The 20,663-nt window shown below is 46.0% G+C and overlaps 2 protein-coding genes across 3 annotated transcripts in view; one reads left to right on the top strand and one right to left on the bottom strand.

Annotated features, from left to right (window-relative positions):
* The window catches only part of DAXX (death domain associated protein), a 1,076,799-nt gene that overhangs the window by 794,886 nt on the left and 261,250 nt on the right, over positions 1-20,663 (bottom strand). The window lies entirely within an intron of this gene.
* LOC144754085 (uncharacterized) overlaps positions 1-20,663 on the top strand; it is a 716,823-nt gene that overhangs the window by 5,692 nt on the left and 690,468 nt on the right. The gene's annotated exons all lie outside the window — the stretch shown is intronic.

The raw sequence follows: 20,663 nt of genomic DNA on the forward strand, positions 1-20,663 counted from the left end.
CCCTTAGCACTGATAGAATTACAAGTGGCGCTATGGTTGGAGTCAGCATTGTTTAAGTACACCTTGCGGATGAGGGTTGTTGTATTATTTAAATACCTCAATTGTGGCAACTTTACTTAAAAACGCGTTGTTGAAATGTACACATTAAACCACCGGCACGTGAGACGTTCTGCACAATAGAAATATCAGGTAGGGCAGGGAGGCTTTTCACCTCTTTAAGCTTCGCTGTGTACTGCCGCACAACCCACTGAACTGCAGCAAAGCCTTGTGTTCACCTGCCTACCATTTCCAAATAGCTATAATAATATAGGTTTTTAATGGGGGCGGCTGCCCGAAAAGTGCAGGAGTGTAGGGGGGGGGGCATCTCAGCTACAGCACCAAAGATGCAGTCAGAGTTAGCAGCGCTATGAATGAGGTGGCGCAATATTGTAATTGTTCCTCCAGCGGCGGTTAGCTTTTCCAATGCTTGTTTATTTACATGCTTCCCGCGTGTCTGTCGGGGCCTTCAGTGTTCCCCACAACTGGCGCACTCCATGTATTTCTGTAACCCCCACTCCACACATCCGGTGCCTCTCAAGGCGACGAACCTCATCATTTGAACACGTTTAGTTTGCCTCCATGCGCGCCCCTGATCCATATGGTGGGGGTGCCCCAACATGCCTCAGTGTGCGGAGGCCTGCTCCTCTTTTCTTTAACATATTGCCAATTGCATGTTGGTGAACACGAAAAACATCTGCATTGATGGGCACGGGAAAGAACGGATATTAATTATTCTAGCATTTTACTGACATGTCGTGTGTGCTATAACGTTTCCGGAGTTAAGTATTGTTCTCTGTGCTGTCAAATGAGATGTCATCAGTGATGTCATTTGAGAAGTCATTAGTGATGTCATCAGTGATGTCACTGACCATGTCATGAATGAAGGAATATGTGACATCATCAGCAGTGGATTGCGGGTGCGCCAAATATAGTTAGTCCAACTAACTATATAGGAGGAATTTCAATGGTTTTTTAAATGCTAATTCCTAACTATATAAGGCCTAAAACCTATGTTTTTTTCAGTGAATTTCAAAGGTTTTTTTAAATGCTAATTCCTAACTATATAAGGCCTAAAACCTATGGTTTTTTCAGTGAATATATATATATATATATGTGTGTGTATTTATAAATGGTCTGTTAAAATTACACAGACTGCTTCCTGGGGGCTCTTATTTGGCTAGTTTAGGTCGTCATTTCTATAATTTAGATAATTTCTATATTTGTATCGATCCTATCATGTCTGATCAGGAAGAGACCCAGCAGGGGAATATTAATGAAGACATGATTTTTTAGGGTAATTCAGAGTTAAATTCAGTCTTGTTTAAGAGAGAACCTTGATCAGGTGATGGCATTAAGAGTCATTTTCAGGTGAACACTTGTCTCAGATTGGCAAAGGAGAGAGGAGGAAAGTAAGCATATCCAAAGGGGGCAGCGTCTTCTAACAACAAGCATTTGCAATGCAATAGGTCTCGCATTTGCAAGAGTTTGAGGTATTGGCATTATAAAAGACAATGCCTTTTATTTATGCGTTTGAAAAAACTGCAAGCTGTGCATAAACAAGCACTTTGTACTTATAGTCCTTGCTTATGAGAAGCAAGGCTGGCAGTCTCTTTTACTGCCAGCCTTGCTTATCGTAAGCAAGGACTATACGTACAAAGTGCGAGTTTATGCACCGCTTACAGGTTTTCAAAATAAATGAATGAAAGGCATTGTCTTTTACAATGCCAATAGCTCCAACTCTTGCAAATGCAAGACCTTTTGCATTACAAATGCGTGTTTGTGATGTGGTGCCATGTTTGTTCAGTGTTTGCTGGATTTCTTGAGAGACAGCACTGTCATTGTCATGTTGAGTGTGGCACATAGAGCGATAAAGCAATGTCTTGTCTTGCATATGAAATGATGTGTGTTGTGATGTTCTTTTTTACTGTGTTGATTTGAGTGCTGGCTGGGTGGTGCATGTACATGGTGTTAGGGGACCTTTTGGATATGATTTTTATGTTGTGAAGTGTAGTGGTGAAGGATGGGGAGTGAAGTGTAGTCGCTACGGATGGGTTGTTCAGTAGAATGGTGAAAGCTGAGTCTTCTAGTTGTATTGATTGCTGTGGAGGTGATGACTGGGTTGTGTGTAGATATGCTTTTGAGATTGTGACCAACAGGGGGATGTATTACCAGTGAGTTTGTTTTAAACCTAGCTAGACGAATACCTGCTGTATCCTGCCTTCCAAAGAGGCAATATTTACGACACAACAGCACATGCTAGCAGATGCGGTCAAATAACCCAAATGACTTCTCTCATCTATCAAATCGTAATATAATCTGTGTTTGGCATCGCCCGTGGGCTCTGCACTGGGTCTTTATCCGCCAAGTGTGCTTGTTGAAAGGTGTGGAGGAGAGTCGCCCATTCTAAGGAGATAGGGTGCCTACGGATGCCGCGGGCTTCCTCCTGGCGGATGAGGTCTTCCTCTGCTGCAGCCCATTTCTTTACCGCCTCCCATGCTGCTATTGGGGGTCCCTTGGTCACCCGCCAGTGCATTGCTATGCTGCATTTTGCTAATAATATAGCCAGTAGCGCAAATTTGGTCTCTACCTTCTTGCGTTTGTTACGTTTGAAGATACTTAAGGCGCAGGCATTCCATGTGTGAAGATCTGTGAGGCCAGTGACTGTTCGCATAGCAGCATGTACTGTCGCCCAGAGGGATTGTAGTCCGGGGCATGTCCAGAACATGTGAATGAATGGGGCATTTGGTGTATTACATCGGGGGCATTCAAAGTGGGATGTCGGGTAGAAGCGTTTCAGTCGTGCCGGTGTGAGGTAGGTGCGGTGTAATATGTTGAACTGAACCTTCTTGAACCGTTGGTTGCTGGACACTTTTTTGTGATGGTCTAGGACCTTCAGCCATTCTCTGTCATGAAGGTTACGTCCTATATCCGCTTCCCAGCGCTGCAGCAAGCTCGATAGCAATGCCTCAGTGAGTTCTATGATAGATTTGTATATCCACATGACATCGTGTCTGCCCGCTCCCATATGGAGTATTGTGTGCAGTACTGGGTGGGTCGCAGGTTCCCCGCCCCGGAGATCCTATGTTCGCCTACAGTCCGCCACCAGCTGTCGATGCAGTAGGAATTGGCTGGCCGGTAGCCCCCACTACTCAGTCAGTACCGCGAACAAGGCCAGTTGACCATCGGTGAACAGGGCCTCCGTTTCAGTGAGCTGGAGATCTGTCCAGACTTCTCTCGCGGTATAGAACTCAGAACCTTTTGGGAGCCCCGCAGGGGCAGCAGTGGGGAATATACCGGCGTCCCCTTGGACATGCGATGGATCCACATCATACATGATCTGGCCACCTTAACCAGCTGCGGATGGGTCGGGTTGGGCCTTGTGCCCGGGAGTAGAATTCGGGTCAGCTCCGGAACCGTCAGCTGTCCAACTTGGGTCTCTGTTTCTCCCAAGTTACGCTGCACCGTCCAGCGTGATAGCCACTGTAGCTGCGCCGCCAAAAAATAGGCTTCAAATGACGGGGCCCCTATACCTCCCTTATCGCGAGGCAGCTGCAGGGTCGACAGGCCGACTCTGCTAAGGCCCCACCCCCAGACCAGGGAGATTAGTAATGAATTCAACTCTTGAAAGAAGGGTCACGGCGGGACTACCGGGATGTTTGCAAAGTAGTAAAAGAGCCTGGGCACCATAATCATTTTTGACAAGGCTACTCTTCCGATGGGAGCCAGGGGTAGAGACCTCCAGAAGCTGATTTGGCCCTTAAGGCCCCAGAGGGCACGGTAATGATTGCCCTCCAAGATGTCCCAGGGTTCGTGGTAAAGTCTGATTCCCAGATAACGCGGGGGGTCTCCCGTCCAAGCCAGTGAGGCCTCTCCCAGTCTAATTTCCGTGAGTGGGGTGCAGGGGGTAGAGAAAGGATTTCTCCCAGTTTACTCGTAATCCCCAGCCCTCTCGAAATCTGAGAGCGTGTTCCAGATTGTGGTAAGGTCCGTGGCAAAATCTCTGACATAAATGAGAAGTTCATCCATGTAAAGGGAGACGCAGTGCATGCGCTCCCCCATCGGGATACCCCAGAGTTGGCCCACTTCCCGCAGCCATGCCGCTAACGGTTCCATAGCAATGGCAAAAATGACGGGGGACAGGGGGCATCCCTGGCGGGTCCCGCGCTCAATCTGTATGGGAGGGGAAACTGATCGGCCCATTTGTACCCTGGTAGTGATATCAGTATACAATAGCCGCGTATAGGTGATAAAGTGGGGTCCCACGCCCACCCTCCATAGCACCCCGAAGAGATATTGCCACGCCAGGGTGTCGAACGCCTTCTCGAGGTCCAGCACTAGGCACGCTGCCCGTGGGAACCTATCCCGTACCCCGTCCTGGACCTGGAACAGACGGCGCAGATTCTGGGAAGTATTTCTCCCGGTGACGAAGCTGGTCTGATCCGAGTGGATCAGCCGGGGAAGGACTTCCGCAAGTCTATATGTTAGTATTCGCCCTTGGATTTTTCAGTCTGTGGTCAGCAGGGTGATTGGCCGGTAGGAAGAGCGGGTTTGGGGAACGTCACCAGTGTGGATGCGCGCATCGACTGCGGGAGTAGGCCCACTTCTAGTGCCTCACGGAAGACCATGTCAAGTTGGGGGGCAAGCTGCTGGGAGAATGTGGCGTACAGCTCTACCGGGAAAGCGTCATGGCCTGGCGGCTTATTTGTAACCAGACGGCAAATGGCGAGTTTGGTCTCCGCCACTGTTACCGGGACATCGAGCGATATGCGGTCCTCATCCGCGAGTTGGGCCATAGTGTCCGTGTGTAGTATTTGTTGGATGTGGACCTCCCTGTCCGGAGTTGGTTCTCAGTACATCATGGCATAATAATCATGAAAGGCCGCTAAAATGTCTGCTTGCACGTAGACAATCTCCCCCGTGACGCTGCGTCTACTTGTGACCGGTAGAATAAGGTGTCATAATGCACGTCTGGCCAGGCTCCACTCCTGCAGAGAAAGGTCAAAAGATAGAACAAGCGACACAGAACACAACAGTTCCAGCTACTGTACCGCATGCGGCAGCCCCCGCGCCCCCTGCTCCGCGCTGGCGGCCATTGGTGGCTGGCGTAAACAGGCCTTCTGTTGTGTCTGGCCGCTCCCATGCTTGCCGGGCAGCTGAAAGGAGGCTGTGTAGTCAGGGCAGCCAAACTTAGCATGCTGCGCTCGCGCTAATGTATGCCCCGGCATCTCATTTGCATGAGCAGGCTCGCTGAATGGGTTAAGGGTGAGCGGGGAGCCCCCGCCATCTCCACATGAATGCATATTGAACATTTGGCTGTACATTAGCTGGTCCCTCCCTCCACGCACCCCGGTGCATGCACTAACTTTGCGACGTGCTCCACCGTTTATAATGCATTCATGTCCCATGCAGACAAGCTTCCCAGATGCTCTCGCCGGGGTTTGCCAGAACACAAAACTGTTTGTATAGGTCACAGCGGAAGGCCCATTCTTCCACACAGGGTAGGGGGCTCAGGCACATCGGTGTTCACCATTCACTGAATGTCTCTCAAACTTAAATAACTCTGCTGCCCGTAAATGCCTGTGGTCTGTGCAAAAGAGAGAATGCTTTACCGGGTCGCCAGTCAGTAACTGAGTGATGTTCCTCGATTTATTATAAGAAATACAGACATGTGGTTAAGTATTCAAGTCAACACTCCCTTAATGTATAAAAAGGATGTTACTGTAAAATAATTAACACATAAAAAACGTTACTTCTTTAAACTAGCAGGCTTATCAACCACGAACGATTCAGGTAAACCCCACCATGCACAAATATCTCCTCAAACTGAGACATAAAAACAAGCACTGGCTAAGAAAATAGCTTTGGTGTTTACTCCTTGCCTTTTGCCTTTTGTTGCTTCCGTGTGAAATGGATCCCAAAAAAAAAAAGAAGAAGCCCGCGAGTGGTGCGCACACGCCACTGCGAGCCATGTAAATTCAATTATAGCGCCTGTGTCTAGGCACGATAATTGAAACCACATGGTCTATTGGTGTCTATTACGCGCACCAAGCGCGTAATAGACACCAATAGGCCGTGGGCGGAGCAATGCGCCCACATTTGGCCAATTGCGTGCAGTCTTTTATAAAAAGACGCACGCAAAGGCCAATAGCGGGCCACAAAAGGAAAAGCACACACACGAGTGTGTGTGATTCCTAGGTCAGCTTTCAAACCCCGTTTTGCACATACTAAAAGTCTCGCGCTACACGATCAGTGCTGCGCACTGCAATGCTAGGCGCGACACCTAAAAAGGGGAAGATCTAAGTACCTCAAAGTGATTGGGAGGTCTAAGCCCATCACAGAGATCAGAAGGTCTAAGCACCTCACAGAGTCTGGGTTTCTTACGCAACACAAAAATGAAGGGTGCCCGATGCGGCACAGTGGATTCAGATGCATCAAGCAACATTCAGATATTTGAGGTTGGGGATGAAGAGCACCTAAACGAGAGATACATTGATGAATATGTTCTGGATCTAGAACAAGGGGATCCTGATGAGGGCGACCTCTTTATGAAATCAGATTCTGCCTCTACTTCCAGGGCTACTATTAAAGACTCAATAGGAGGGGAAATGTTCTCCCCGGATAATATCAAGCTCCTGCGTAGCTAAATTTACAAAACGTTGGATCCGGAATCCACTGGATAAGGGGGCACAAAATGTTTTGAGGGCTGAATGTTAAAGGCCGGTAATTCAGGACCTAAGAATGTCTTACTCCTAACCCTGTTCCAGAGTTCATAATGTTTCTGTTTAAACTGGGTTGGGACCTTAGGAAGGGTCTAGAAAGGTCCCTGAAGTCTTGTGGGGCCACTAGCTTGATGTGGTTGGGCCACTGGTAAGAATTATTGATATGGTGGAGGAGGCTCAGACCGACGGCCTTCCCCTGGACATTGACCTCCTCAGTGGTGGAGTGAAAGAGCCATGGTATTCTTAGGGATCGTTAACTCTGCTCTGAATATGGAACAGTGCAAGGTTGTTTTAACAAAAACTAGCCCTAAGCTTGGTGACCTGGAAGAAAAAGAACCATCTAAGAATCCAAAGGGCCTTCTTTTGGGGAGGACATGATTAAAACATTAAGCAAATGCATGGCTACATTTACAGCTCTTGATAAGGCGCAGAGTTATATGCTCAGAATGTTCAGTCCAAGTGTTTTTGGACGGGTCGGCAGAGGTGGGCTTCTTTCGGCCACAGATCTCAAAGGTGCAACTTTAACTTTAGACAACCAAGAGGTTTTGGAAGAGGTTACCAAGCCAGAAGCTTTCAGATTGGATCCTTTTATCCCTAGAGAGGCCGTGTCCATCGGGGGAGAGGAACTAGGTCAAAAGGAAAAGGTAGGGGGTTTGTCTCAGACTTTTTCCCCATGTCTGAAAGACTATAACACAGGATCCTTTGGTCTTTGAAACCGCCCATGGGTTCAAGATGGATTTCTGCCAAGAGTCCTTTCAGGTAGTTATCCAAAGAAAGTTAACCTTACAGCAGCGGGTTGTAGAAGAGGAGGTGAAAACTTTGTTACAGAAGGGAGTGATCCTTCAGGTGCCTTTAGAGAGCAAGGTTGTTGTGAGCACATTGTTCTTGGTGCAGAAGAAGAACAAAGGATGGAGACCTCAGCAGGTTCATAACGTACAGACATTTCAAGATGGAAGGTATTCATCTTTTGAGGGATTTGCTATTAATCAAAGATTGGTTAGTGAAATTAGCCCTGAAAGAAACCTATTTCACAATTCCAATGGACAGGGAGTGTCAAGCTTACCTTCAGTTCACCTGGCAAAGTGGTCTTTATCAGTTGTGCACACTACCCTTTGGTCTCTCCCTTCGGCCCTTGGTGTTTTACCAAGGTAATGAGAGCCGTATCTTCCTACCTCAGGCAGAGAGGAGTACGGATTATTGTTTATTTGGACAACATACTCATTATGTCCCAATGCCGAGCGTACATTTTGCGGGACTTGCACTTGGTCATGTCCCTCTTGGAGGATTTGGGATGAACTATCAACAGGGAGAAATCTGTTTTAATTCCTTCCAGGTCCCTAGAGTTCTTGGGTTTCACAATAGATACTGTGAAAGTAATGCTGATTTTACCTCTAAAGAAGATTGTCAAAATCTGAAAGGAGATAAGGTTTGTCCTCAAGAGGGATTATTTAACAATGCAGGAATTGGCCAGATTACTAGGTCTTCTTTCATCATCTATCCAGGCGATTTTCCCAGTCCGGTTGCATTATCGGGCCTGGCAGTGGGTATAAGCCAAGGCCCTTTGGAAAGGGATATGGTATGGAGACAAGGTGTGCTTGGACGGGAAAGCCAGATCAGAGTTGTCTAGGTGGTTGGAGAATCTGGACGCCTGGAATGGCAGGGCGATAATTGGATGATCCCCAGACTTTATATTTGAGTCAGATGCCAGCTTGACAGGCTGTGGTGCACATTTGGGTGTTGAGGATACTGATGGCTTGTGGTCACACATGGAGAGAGTGCATCATATAAATTATCTAGAGTTGACAGCAGGCCTTTATGCCCTTATGAATTTCAGGCATTGTTTGCAAGCCAGAGCAGTTTTGTTGAAGATGGACAATGTTTCTGCAGTAGCATAAATAAAGAATTGGGAGGTACGAGATCCTCAGATCTGTCAGACTTAGCAAAGAAACTTTGAGTTTTTTGCTTGGAACACAAGATCAACCTCAAAGCAGAATATTTGCCTAGGAAGGTGAATGTTTCCGCAGACTGGAATTCTAATTTTTATATGATTTCAGTGATTGTAAACTGAGTAGTTATTGTTCAGAAGACTAACTCAGTTTTAGTGCCCACTAGAGTTTGATCTTTTTGCAAGCATGCTGATGTTTATACTGTAAAATTATTACAGCTGGATGCCAGATCTCGGTGCTCTAGCGGTGAATGCTTTCCTTCAAACCTGAAAGGGAACAAATGCGTATGTATTCCCTCCCTTTTCAATGATTGCGGGAGTTCTTCATAAGGTAAAACAGGGGAGGTGTTTAATTGTCTGATAACTTCTTTTTGGGTTTCACAAGCATAGCTCCTAATGATCTTGGAGGTTGCTTGCAACGTTCCCTTTTTTCTTCCAGCCGTACCAGGGCTTCTGCAAAAGGCAGACAGGGTGGAACATCCTCTGATGTTGATGGGGACTTTGAACCTTCTTGCCTGGGGAGAATAAGGAGAGCTAGAGAAATACAAGGCCTTATGGCAATAGCTGATGAGCTTTTGCAGGAATCCTGGGCTCCGGTTACCCACAGTAGATACAGAGGAATTTGGAAGTCATGTATTTGTTGGAGCTTGGAAAGTGACTTGAATCCCTTGGAGGCTCCTATAGCACAGGTGGTTTAGTTTCGTTGTGGCACAATTTGATAGAGGGCCTAGAACGCTTTGGGCATTATTTGGTTAATGGCAGGACTGTAGGAAAAAATGCTTTGATATGTAGGGTGAGTAAAAGCATCAGATTGAGGAAATCTCCCAAAGCTAGAATGATACTCTTTGGGACGTTTATTTAGTCCTCTCACTTTTAACTTGCCCTGGTAATAGAGATTTAGATTTGAAAAGGCTTTCTATGAAGTTAGCCTCTTTACTTTGTCTAATATATGGTCGAAGAGTCTCGGATGTAAATGCTTTAGAGGTAAGTAACAGGATTTATGATACTTTTGGTATTACCTTTGAGATAACCAGAACAAAGACCATGTCTGATTCAATATTTTATCCTTCTTTTGATTCTTGCAAAAAGCTCTCTACTGTGAAATGCATGAAGGAGTATGATTCCAGAATGAGTGAATTTAGACCAGATGGTTCTGATCAGCGTTTGCTTTCTTTTGTTAAACCTTTCAAAGTGGTTATCACAACTACAATTGTTAAGTGGGTAAAATGGACTATGCAGCAGGCTGGAATCAATTTACTGAGATTTCATGCTCATTCTAGCTAGTGTTTTTTCAGGGGGGGGTAGACTGAAGGATATTATGATGGTGGCTGATTGGTCCAATATCTCCACTTTTGCAAGATATTATTTTAAGCCAATTGAACACGTCTGAGGTAATGTTGAGGGGCTACCAAATGCATGATGGTAGCCTCAGGTCTTGTAATGAAATAGCGATTTCCAAATTTAATGACAAGAGAACCTGAATTTCATTAAATATGCAGAAGCTAACATTATCCCTCCCTCCCTGCCCTGGTAGCAGGATTTATTTAAAAAAAACATATATATAAATATAATAATAAATAAATATTTCGAAACATTATAGCAAAGAATTTTGTAGTACTTGAAAATGTTCATGAAAAATTTGATTGAGATTGTAATTCTCTGTATCTTAATTATATTGTAATTAGTTCTGTCAGCGTGTTAAGTTAGCATGAACCTTGTTTATTTCTGATTAATAATACCTTTTTCTGGCATTCTAAAATTTGTCTTTTTATTCTAGAAAATACCCAGCAATTCAGTCATTTTACAGAGAGATCTTTAGCAATTGTTTTAGTTTTCAAGAGGATTTGTTTTTTTCATTCAAGGGGATTCGTTCTTCATTCAGTTTTGATGGAAGTTCCATTTGGCATTTAAAAGAAGCAGAATACTCACTGAATGGTCTTCTTATGTGTGCTGACTATTCTATTCTGGAATGTTTTTCTTTGTGATGTATATTACTTTCAAGTGCTGCGTGGAGTGGTATTAAAGGAATAAGTGCATAATGTTGGCCTTGGTGTCTTTAAGGAAATTGAGATTATCTTGTCATTAAATTTGGAGAATTGCTATTCATGATTGTTTACCTGAGAGTCATTATTGCTTCCTAGTTGTGAATGTTACTAATAAACTAAAGATTATTAATACAAGACAAATGGCCATGAAAGGCCCGCACTGAAGAAGAATTGGATCATGATAACAGAGCACAACGCAAGCCCAGTCCCAGGGGATGACTACAGGGCTGGAGGGCCCTGTAAGCAATGAAACCGCAATCCTCATAAAACAAGAGCCATGCTATCAGCAAAAGCAAATGCCGGACATATCAACTCATGAGTTTGGCAAATATACTCCTATGACGCGGAGGTTGATGGCAGGATCCAGGAGGTCAGAACCAACCCTCCCTTACCTGCAAGGTTGCTGGAATTTTGTAAATGCAACAAGGGATTATAGGGTGTCTTACCCACTAGTAATCTAATGCACCCTGAGCAAGAGTTGCCACACAAACCTTTTCAAACTGGCCTATCTTAAAGAAAAAAATAAACTAAAATAAAGTTTCTGCATAAACTGTATAGAAACCAGGGATATTCAATACTCATGCCACATTATTTGGTACCTGTAGTCTAAATCACAGCTGCCACCAATATCTGATTTTCTTGTGTTGCCTCAGAGAGCATAAAGGCCACCCAGACAATCACAGAAACAATGGTGTCTAAGCCAAAGGCTTATGAAAGAGGACCTGAAAGCATGCTTGGCAGACATTAAATTAGACTTGGAGCAATTATTTCAGGATAGCTGGTGAAATTAAGAACTTCGATCAAAAATTATGTGGCAGAAATCAAAACAGAACTTCAAAGCATGGGGCAAAGACTAGATGAATTAGAAGCCTAACTTTTTCCAGACATGGGGCACATGCACAAACAAAATCATACCGATCGCAAACAGGCTGATTTGCAGAATTGGCCCCTTTGCGACTGGTATTTTTGCATTTGGGATGCATTAACCCAAATACAAATTCGCAATTTAAGTCATCGCAAAATTTGCGATGACTTAAATTGTAAATGCATTTAGGGAATCGCAAACTGCGGTTCCCTAAATGCAATGCATGATGCAATTTTAAATTGTGATTTCACAATTAGGGATTCCAAATTACCATCAATTTAAAGTTGATGGTCATTTGCGAAAACTTTGAGAAATGCACTAAATTGCATTTTTCAAAGTTCCATGTTATACACACACATGCCCTTGGGGCATATGTGTGCGCACCATGTGGTCACATGGTAATTTCAGGGGTGTATCAGGGTGTCCTTTTGGCACCCTTGCACCCTTGAAATTGCATGGCAAATTTGCGAGTACCTATTTCGTACTTGCAAATTGCGCATGCAATTCCCATTCATTCCTCTGGGCCTCTAGGCCCATAGGAATTAATTGGAAGCTATTCCTTAATTGCGAATCACAATTTGCGAGTCGCAATTAAGAAATGTGTAGAAATCGCGATTTATTTAGCAATTCCTACATGCATTGGGAATTGTGACTCCTAAATTTCAATTCCTAAAAAATCGCAATTCCTTGCTTTGATGCATATGGCCCCAAATGACTTTTCACAATTTGTGAAGATCTTCGAAACAAATCCCACAAGGAAATAATATGACCAACTGTGTCATAGAGATGCTCAGAGCTCGAGCAAGCGCACAAAGTGGACAGACAGGAAAACTCAAAATGGGAATGGCCCAGAGATATGTGGTCTAACTCAATAGATTTCTTGTAAAAGGGAGGATCATGGTGCTCTTCCTAAATTGAAGAAGACTGACTACTGTGACAGTGAGAGCACACTCTTTTTGGACCTTGGAGCTGTGATGCCGCAGAGAAAACAAGAGTACAAAGAAGTGATAACAGAACTATCCAAGATCCAGATTTTCTTCCGATGGATCATACCAGAAGGCCGTCAGTTCATCTGAAAAGTTTTGGAAAGGATAATAAAGTCCAAAGAAATGGGGAGTTCCCTTCAAAGTATTCGGCACAAAAAAGAAGTTGACGAGTCACTTACTAAGGACACTTCGAGGCCACCTGACACTATAGGGACACCATTAAAAAGGAAGCAACCAGAACACGTTAAACAAGACATTAAAGATGTTTTTTGCTACCACAAATGGGTCTTGGAGGTGGGGGCATCATCAAAGGGGGAACATGGATTGAGGGGCTGAGATCACCAACAGACTATGTAAACAACGACATAAGCATAAACATTAAAGTAATGGCATTGTTGAAACTGTGTCTAGGGAATCAAGATGTCCTTGTTGTTGTGTTCCCTGTGATTTAATATATCTGGCTGTCCAAGACTAGGTGTAGCGTGGTATGAGTTACAGAAAGACACATGCAAAAGAAAAGGTGATACATTATTTTCAACACAACACAGAACACAGTATCCCCCATACAGACCGATGATGGAGAGGACCGTTGTGCATCGGAGAATAGAGTAATTTTCGCCCTATGTTTTCTTTTTTGTGTTTCCATGGTTATATTACAAGTTAGGAAAATTTCACATTATCTGATCTGTCGTTCATTGCACCACAATACACACAACACAAGGTGAAAAATATTGGGGTCACGTATGCCTAATGTACATTATTCGAGCTAATGACTTTAAATGTAGAGGCCTCAACTGCCCCAAAAAAAGAAGCATAGCTAGTGAGACATTTGACAGCTGGAAGACAGCACCGTCCCTAGTGACTGTGGATATACTGAAGAGAGCCCGATGGATGGTTTATGGATACTGAATTTTAGGCACGCAATTGCAGTTGAAAAACTAACAGACGACTAGATTCAGAGAACAGATAAGAAATTTGAGAGAGTCTTGGCCGATGATTGAATACTTGTCACAACTATCTCGTATACACCTTACCCTACCTAAAATCTGAGCACCGGCCATGGTGGATGACAATTCAGATCAAATATAAGGAGCATAATAATCTGAGATTTAGTTGGGTGGAGGATCTGGGAAACCCTTGATATGTTTTACATGGTGTGAGGCCGTATTCGGGAAAGTATTGTTTATTAGGTTAGAGGGGCTTATTACTTTATAATACATTACGGCAGACCAGTATCTTAAATTGTGATGTACTACGTACTGAGGGAGTACCTGAAATCGCAGGTTCAACTAGGTCCACTAAGAAAAAGCAAGATCTTGTATGTGCACATAGGTAAAACAGTTGATGCATACATATGAATGTGAAGCTGTTCTCTTTTTCTATAAGCTCCGTGCAACGAAAATGAAATATGTTATTTAATAAAAGACTGTGATGACATATTCATGAGTTACAAAATTTATTTGCACATCCTACATTTTTACCAACACCATTATCTTCCTGGATTTGAAAATATGCCATGCAGAGCGGACAACAATCAACACACAATACCTTGCATCACTGCATAGAACTAGAGAGAAAATAAAGTAGACCACAGTCTAAGTCCCAACAAAGGCAAAATGCAGCAGGGTGAATGACAACTGCACCACCTAGGCTAGTCACAGAAAGTACATCAAGCTCGTATTGCCCACCTCAAATGGTCAGCTACCACATGACCACAGATAAATTCAAGAGAAAGGGCTGATGAGAGGCAGCACACAGAACACATTACAGTATGTACAAAGCAAAGTTCAGTTTTCAAACGCTGTGAGTTTTTGTTGCTAGTCTTTTATTTTTCAAAAGTCCTTTGTATGCATGTGGAAAAACAGCACATGTGCTTCTTCAGGGCTGTGAATTTATACAATATAGGAAATATTTAGAAACCACTATTTTAGGAAGTTTTCAATTTAGAAGAGAAAAAAGACGTTTAATGAAAAAGAGTGAATTTTGGACAATAGAGTCCAACGTGAAGCACGGAACAAAAGAAAGGTCATGACAGAAGAGGAATCCTCATGCTAAAGGTAAAAGTTGGAAAATCAAAATGTAATGCAGTCAAAGGAGAGCTGCTAGTTGAAATGTATGACCTTGGTGTCATCAAAAGAAGAAAAGACAAAATCTAAAGGATATTGGAAAAACCAATCCCCAAACCAGAGTGAAAACACCCTAAGTGCAATAAAGTATTCAAGAGTATCCAATTCATATAACTACTGCTTACCAATATAAGGTAGCCAGATTAGTTTATCATTGTAGTGATACCAGCAAAGAGCAATGTTGAAAAACGTCCCTGTAGGTGGACGGAGACTCCACAAATTAGGCCTAGGTACAAAACCATAATAAAAGCAGTCAAGGAACTTGCTGCCACACGTGATTGGCTCAGTTCAAGAGGATTGGCCAAAATGGTCCAAAAAGATGAAAAGTAGAGAACTAACTGTGCAGAAGCACGATTACACGTGATAAAAGCTGATCCCTATGCCAATGTCACCCAAACTGTGGATGTGTAGAGCTGGTATCACAACAATAATATACAAATCTGGCTACCGTATATTGGTAAGAATTAGTTATTTGATTTGGATACTCTTGAATACTTTATTGCACTTAGGGTGTTTTCACTCTGGTTTGGGGATTCGTTTTTCCGATATCCTTTATATTTAGTCTTTTTTTCTTTTTATGACACCAAGGTCATAAATTTCAAGTAGCAGCTCTCCTTTGACTGCATTACCTTTTGATTTTCCTACTTTCACCTTTAGCATGAAGTTTCCTCTTCTGTCTGGGCCCTTCTTTAGTTTCTGTGCTTCACATCGGATTCTGATTGTCCAAAATTCACTATTTATCTCTCTTTTTCCTTAAACATCTTTTTGTCTTCTAAATTGAAAATTTCATAAAATAGTGATTTCTAAATATTTCCTATATTGTATGAGTTCACCGCCCTGAAGAAGCCCTTGTGAAGGGTGAAACGTGTTGGCTGTTTTTCCACATGCATATTTATTTATTTATTTTTCACATTTTTAGAGCGCGCTGTTACCCGGAGGTGTCCTGGCGCTAACTGATTGACCATAGGGCGTGGGAGCTTAGTGTGTAAAGAGCCAGGTCTTTAGCGCTCTTCTGAAAGATAGAAGATCTGACGACTGTCTGAGGTTTATTGGCAATCTATTCCAAGCTACTGCTGCACCCAGGGAAAAGCTCCTGCCCCCCCAGCGCGCTTTCTTAACTCTTGGGACTGTTACCAGCGCCTGCTCACCAGACCTTAGGGATCTTGCAGGCTTGTACCAATGGAAAAGCAACTTCATACATAGTGGGCCGAGGTCATGCAGTGCCTTGAAGACCACGTAGAGTGCTTTAAAGATTATTCTTTTGCGAACTGGCATCCAATGTAGCTTCACCAGATCCTGTGCAACCGAAGCAAACTTAGGGGTACCCGTAATCAGGCGAGCGGCTGCATTCTGCAGGATCTGGAGTTTGTTTAGCAAACCCTGTTGGGCATTCAGCATGAGGCCGCTACAGTAATCTAGGCGTGAGAGCACCAGTCCTGTTACCACTGTTTTCCTATGTTCTACCGCCAAAAATGGTAGAATTTTCTGAATAGTTTTAAGCATGTAATGCGTTGTTGAGGATAATGCATTGATCTGTGGTTTAAAGGACAGTGATTCGTCCATAAGTATGCCCAGGTTTTTAACCTTCGCCACTGGGAGGGAAGGGTTCCCATTTCTTCTGGCCACCACCTTGGGGACCAGAAGTTGTCCTTGGAACCGAAAAGCAGCACTTCCGTCTTTGCTGAGTTGAGCTTCAGACAATTTTGTGCCATCCAGTTACCGACCTCTCGCATACAGCCTCTAAACCTGTCTGCCGTACTGTCTGTTTCACCCGGAAGCAGCGACACCACAATCTGCGTGTCGTCTGCATATGCTGTAAGATTAAAGCCAAAGGATCGAATCACAGGCGCTAGGGTGGAGACATACACATTGAAAAGGGTCGGACTCAGGGAAGACCCCTGGGGAACTCCGCAGGGAAACACAAATGGACGTGATTCAAAGTCCCCCAGGGCCACCGTCTGAGTCCTGCTGGAAAGGAAGGCCTGCCTGCAAGATCTTCAATGCCTTTCCTTGAATTCCGCAAGCCCCCAATCGGTCCATCAACAACTTGTGATGGACCGTGTCGAAGGCCGCGGAGAGATCCAGCAGGATCAGGGCGGATCTGCCTTCTGCGTCCATCACTTTTCTTATGTCTTCCACAGACTTGATCAGAGCCGATTCCGTATTGTGCTCTGCCCGAAATCCATGCTGGGATGGATCTAGATGTTCTCCTATCCTCAAGAAGGTGCTCAGCTGAGTGTTTAGAATGCCTTCCATGATTTTGGCTGGGAGGGGTAGTCTGGCAATAGGCCGATAGTTGTTCATCTCGCATACAAAGGACTTTCGAAAAATACAAGACTAACAACAAAAACTCACAACGTTTGAAGACTGAACTTTCATCAGCCTTTTCACAGTCTAAGGTCAGAGACCTACTCTTCCCCCCCCACCCCCCCAACAGCTCCGCTGTTGTGCCGCTGCCCTGTGCAGGTAGGTGTTTAAGGCCCTTCTCCACCTGCAGGCTCCTGCCTGCGCCTCATCCCTGGTGGTTCAGTGGGAGAGCCTTGTCCCCCCCTGCCGGTTCCCGCTCCTGCCTCCCTTCTCTATTTAATGGTAACCGCTGCTTGGGTGTCTGAGCAAGACCTCTGACCTCCTGGTCAGAGACCTGCTCTCTCCCCCAGCAGCTCCGCTGTTGTGCCGCTGCCCTGTGCAGGTAGGTGTTCAAGGACCTTCTCCACCCGTAGGCTCCTGCCTGCGACTCATCCCTCATGGTCCAGTGGGAGAGCCTTGCTCTTCTGCTGGTCCGCTGTTGTCTGTCATCTGTTTATGCCTGTTTTCTGTATTTTGTCTGTCTTTTTCCTGTAATGTTGTGCCTCTGTTTATTTTGCCTGTTTTTATTTTGCCTGTTGTTTGTGTCCTCCATTCCCATTTTCGCCATCCTCTTCACTCCCCCCCTGCTGGCCACGCGCCCCCTCCCCCCTGCTGGCTCACCCTCCCGCCTACCAGCTGCGCTTCCCTCCCCCATCCCTATTTAATGGCAGCCTCTGGCGTGCCGAAGGCGCACCAAAGGCAAGCCCTTCTGAGCCCGTCCACAACCTGACAGCGACCAGCGCCAGGGACCCTGGATCTCCGACCACCCATCGCTACAACTCAGTTGCCCTCCTCGCACTCAACCTGGGAAGGAAAAACAACCGCCAGCTCTCCTCGCTGAACACCACCCACGGCCAGTTCTCCTGCCGACACTGCCACCAAACCTTCACCACCCTCCGCACCCCCACGGCCGCCACCCCCATGCCGGATGCCGGCACCCAGAAAGCCCCGAGTTGCATCCTCCTCAGAGTGTGTGCCCTGCACAAACATGCTGTGGAGATATAGGACCTCCTTGACACCCTCTCGCCAGACGTCGCCTACTTCACAGAAACTTGGACCAATTCCACCTCCGCCCCAACATCGCCACCGCCATCCCCGACGGACACAAGATCCAGAGGAAGGTCCGCCCCAACCGCCAGGGAGGAGCTCATGCCATCGCAAACAAAAGTTCCCTCCCTCCAACTCACCACCTCCAGCACGAGCAATGAACACCTAATTTCCAGTTCCAGACCAGCGCCAGAATTACCCTAAAAGGCACCCTTGCCTATAGACCACCCGGACCTCGAACATCGTTCACCACTACCATCGCCGGGATGTATGACATTACAACGCATGCTTTTACCACGCATGCCGTTACAACGCAGTTTTTACGACGCATGCTGTTACAACGCATAGCGCTTAGGGGTGATGGATAGTGAATAGTTTAATTTACTTTTCCAACTCCAGTCCCCGTGGATAGTAGGGAAGGTGTTGGATAGTAAATTAAATCTATTCCCTATCCTAGAGCGCCCCCCCAGCGCAATGCGTTGTAATGGTTTGCGTTGTAATGGTTGCGTCGTAATGGTAGTGCGTTGTAAAAGTTTCGTTGTAAAGGCTGTTCACCCCATCGCCGACCTCATCACGCCCCAGGCCATCGCCTCCATTGATTACATTTTTATCGGAGACCTCAACTTCCACCTCGACCACCTCAGCGATCCCAAATCCGCAACCCTCCTGGACAACCTCGCCACCCTCGGACTGACACAACTCGTAACCACCCCCATGCACAAGGCAGGACACACCCTCAACCCCATCTTCGCAGGAAGTAAAAACATCCACTTCAGCCACACCACACAACCCCCCTGGACAGACCACCACTGCATAACCTTCCACGTCGAAAAGCCCACCACCCCCAAACCTGCACCCCGCCCTCCGTGAAGGAACTGGAGCAAGGTCACCGAGGAACAGCTCAACTCCACTCTCAACCCAATGCCCCTACCATCACGACCGACTCAAACACCTCATTCAAAGAGCTTCACAGATGGATCACCAAATACGCAGAGGAGCTTGCACGCCTCTGCAACCCAAACAGACAGCGCCCCAGAAAGGCCACCTGGTTCACCGGCGACCTCCAAGAATCGAGACGCACCTGCAGATATCTCGAAAAGAATTGGAGAAACAACATATCCTCAAAAGAACGCACCACATACATGGAACTTCATGACAGAATATCACCAACTCATCAGATCCACCAAAAGGACCTTCATCCAGAACAAGATCCACGCCAACTCTAGCAACTCAAAGGAACTCTTCAGCATCATCCAGGAATTCACCAAACCCTCCAGAGAAACCACGGACATCACCCTCTCCCAGGACGTCTGCAACAAGCTCGGCTCCTACTTCCATCTGAAAATCAAGTCCCTCTACGACAACTTCAACGAACAGACACCCGACTCCGAAACCACTTCCTCCTCCGGCAGTGCCAGCCAGCCCACCATGTCCTCCTGTACCCCAATCACCACCGAAGACACAGCATCGACCATAAAAGGTATTCACTTAGGAGCCCCCACGGACCTCTGCCCTTCACACATCTTCCACAGAGCTGCCGCCGCCATTGTACCAGAACTACGACACACCATCAATGCCACCTTTGAAACCGGCACATTCCCTAACGACTGGAAACGCACAGAAGTCAAGCCCCTACTCAAGAAGCCCTCAGGAGATCCTATGGACCTCAAGAACTAACGACCCATCTCCCTCCTCCCTTTGCGGCCAAAGTCACAGAGAAGACCGTTAACCTCCAACTAACGAAATTCATCAAAGAGAACTCCATCCTCAACCCCTCCCAATCGAGATTCTGCAGCAACCATAGCACCGAGACCGCTCTACTCGCTGCTACAGACAACATCTGCGCCCTCCTCGACCAAGGCTACACCACGGCCCTGATCCTACTGAACCTCCCTGCAGCCTTCGACACAGTCTCCCACTGCCAGACTCCACGATGCCTGCATACAGCGAACCGCCCTCGACTGGCTCCGCTCCTTCCTCAGCGACAGAACCCAAAGAATCAGACTTCTACCCTTCTTCTCCGAACCCACAGAAATCAACTGCGGAGTACCCCAATGATTGGCGCTCAGTCCTATGCTCTTCAACATCTACATGGCCCCCCTCGCCAGACAGCACCGACTCAGCATAGTGTCCTACGCCAAAGACACTCAGCTCAACCTCTCCCTCACCAAGGACCCACCAAGGTCACCACCAGACTCAACTTCCAGGAAGGGATGAAGGACGTCATATCCTGGATGAGCAGAAACTGTCTGAAGCTCAACTCGGAGAAGACAGAGGTCCTCAGACCCTCCCCCACCTGCTTGGGACAACACCTGGTGGCCCATTGCCCTCGGCAGCCCCCCACCCCATGGACCACACCCAGAACCGCGACTCTTCCCTCTCCATGACCCGACAGGTCAACACCCTCCACATCCTTCGGAAGACCCTCACATGGATCCCCCTGAATCAAGAAAGATGTGACCCATGCACTCATAACCAGCAGACTTAACTACGGAGACGCCCTCTACGCTGGGATCAACAAGTCTCTGCTCCGCAAAACCCACAC

Source organism: Lissotriton helveticus, chromosome 5_1 (genome assembly GCF_964261635.1).
Source record: "Lissotriton helveticus chromosome 5_1, aLisHel1.1, whole genome shotgun sequence".
Taxonomy (NCBI): domain Eukaryota; kingdom Metazoa; phylum Chordata; class Amphibia; order Caudata; family Salamandridae; genus Lissotriton; species Lissotriton helveticus.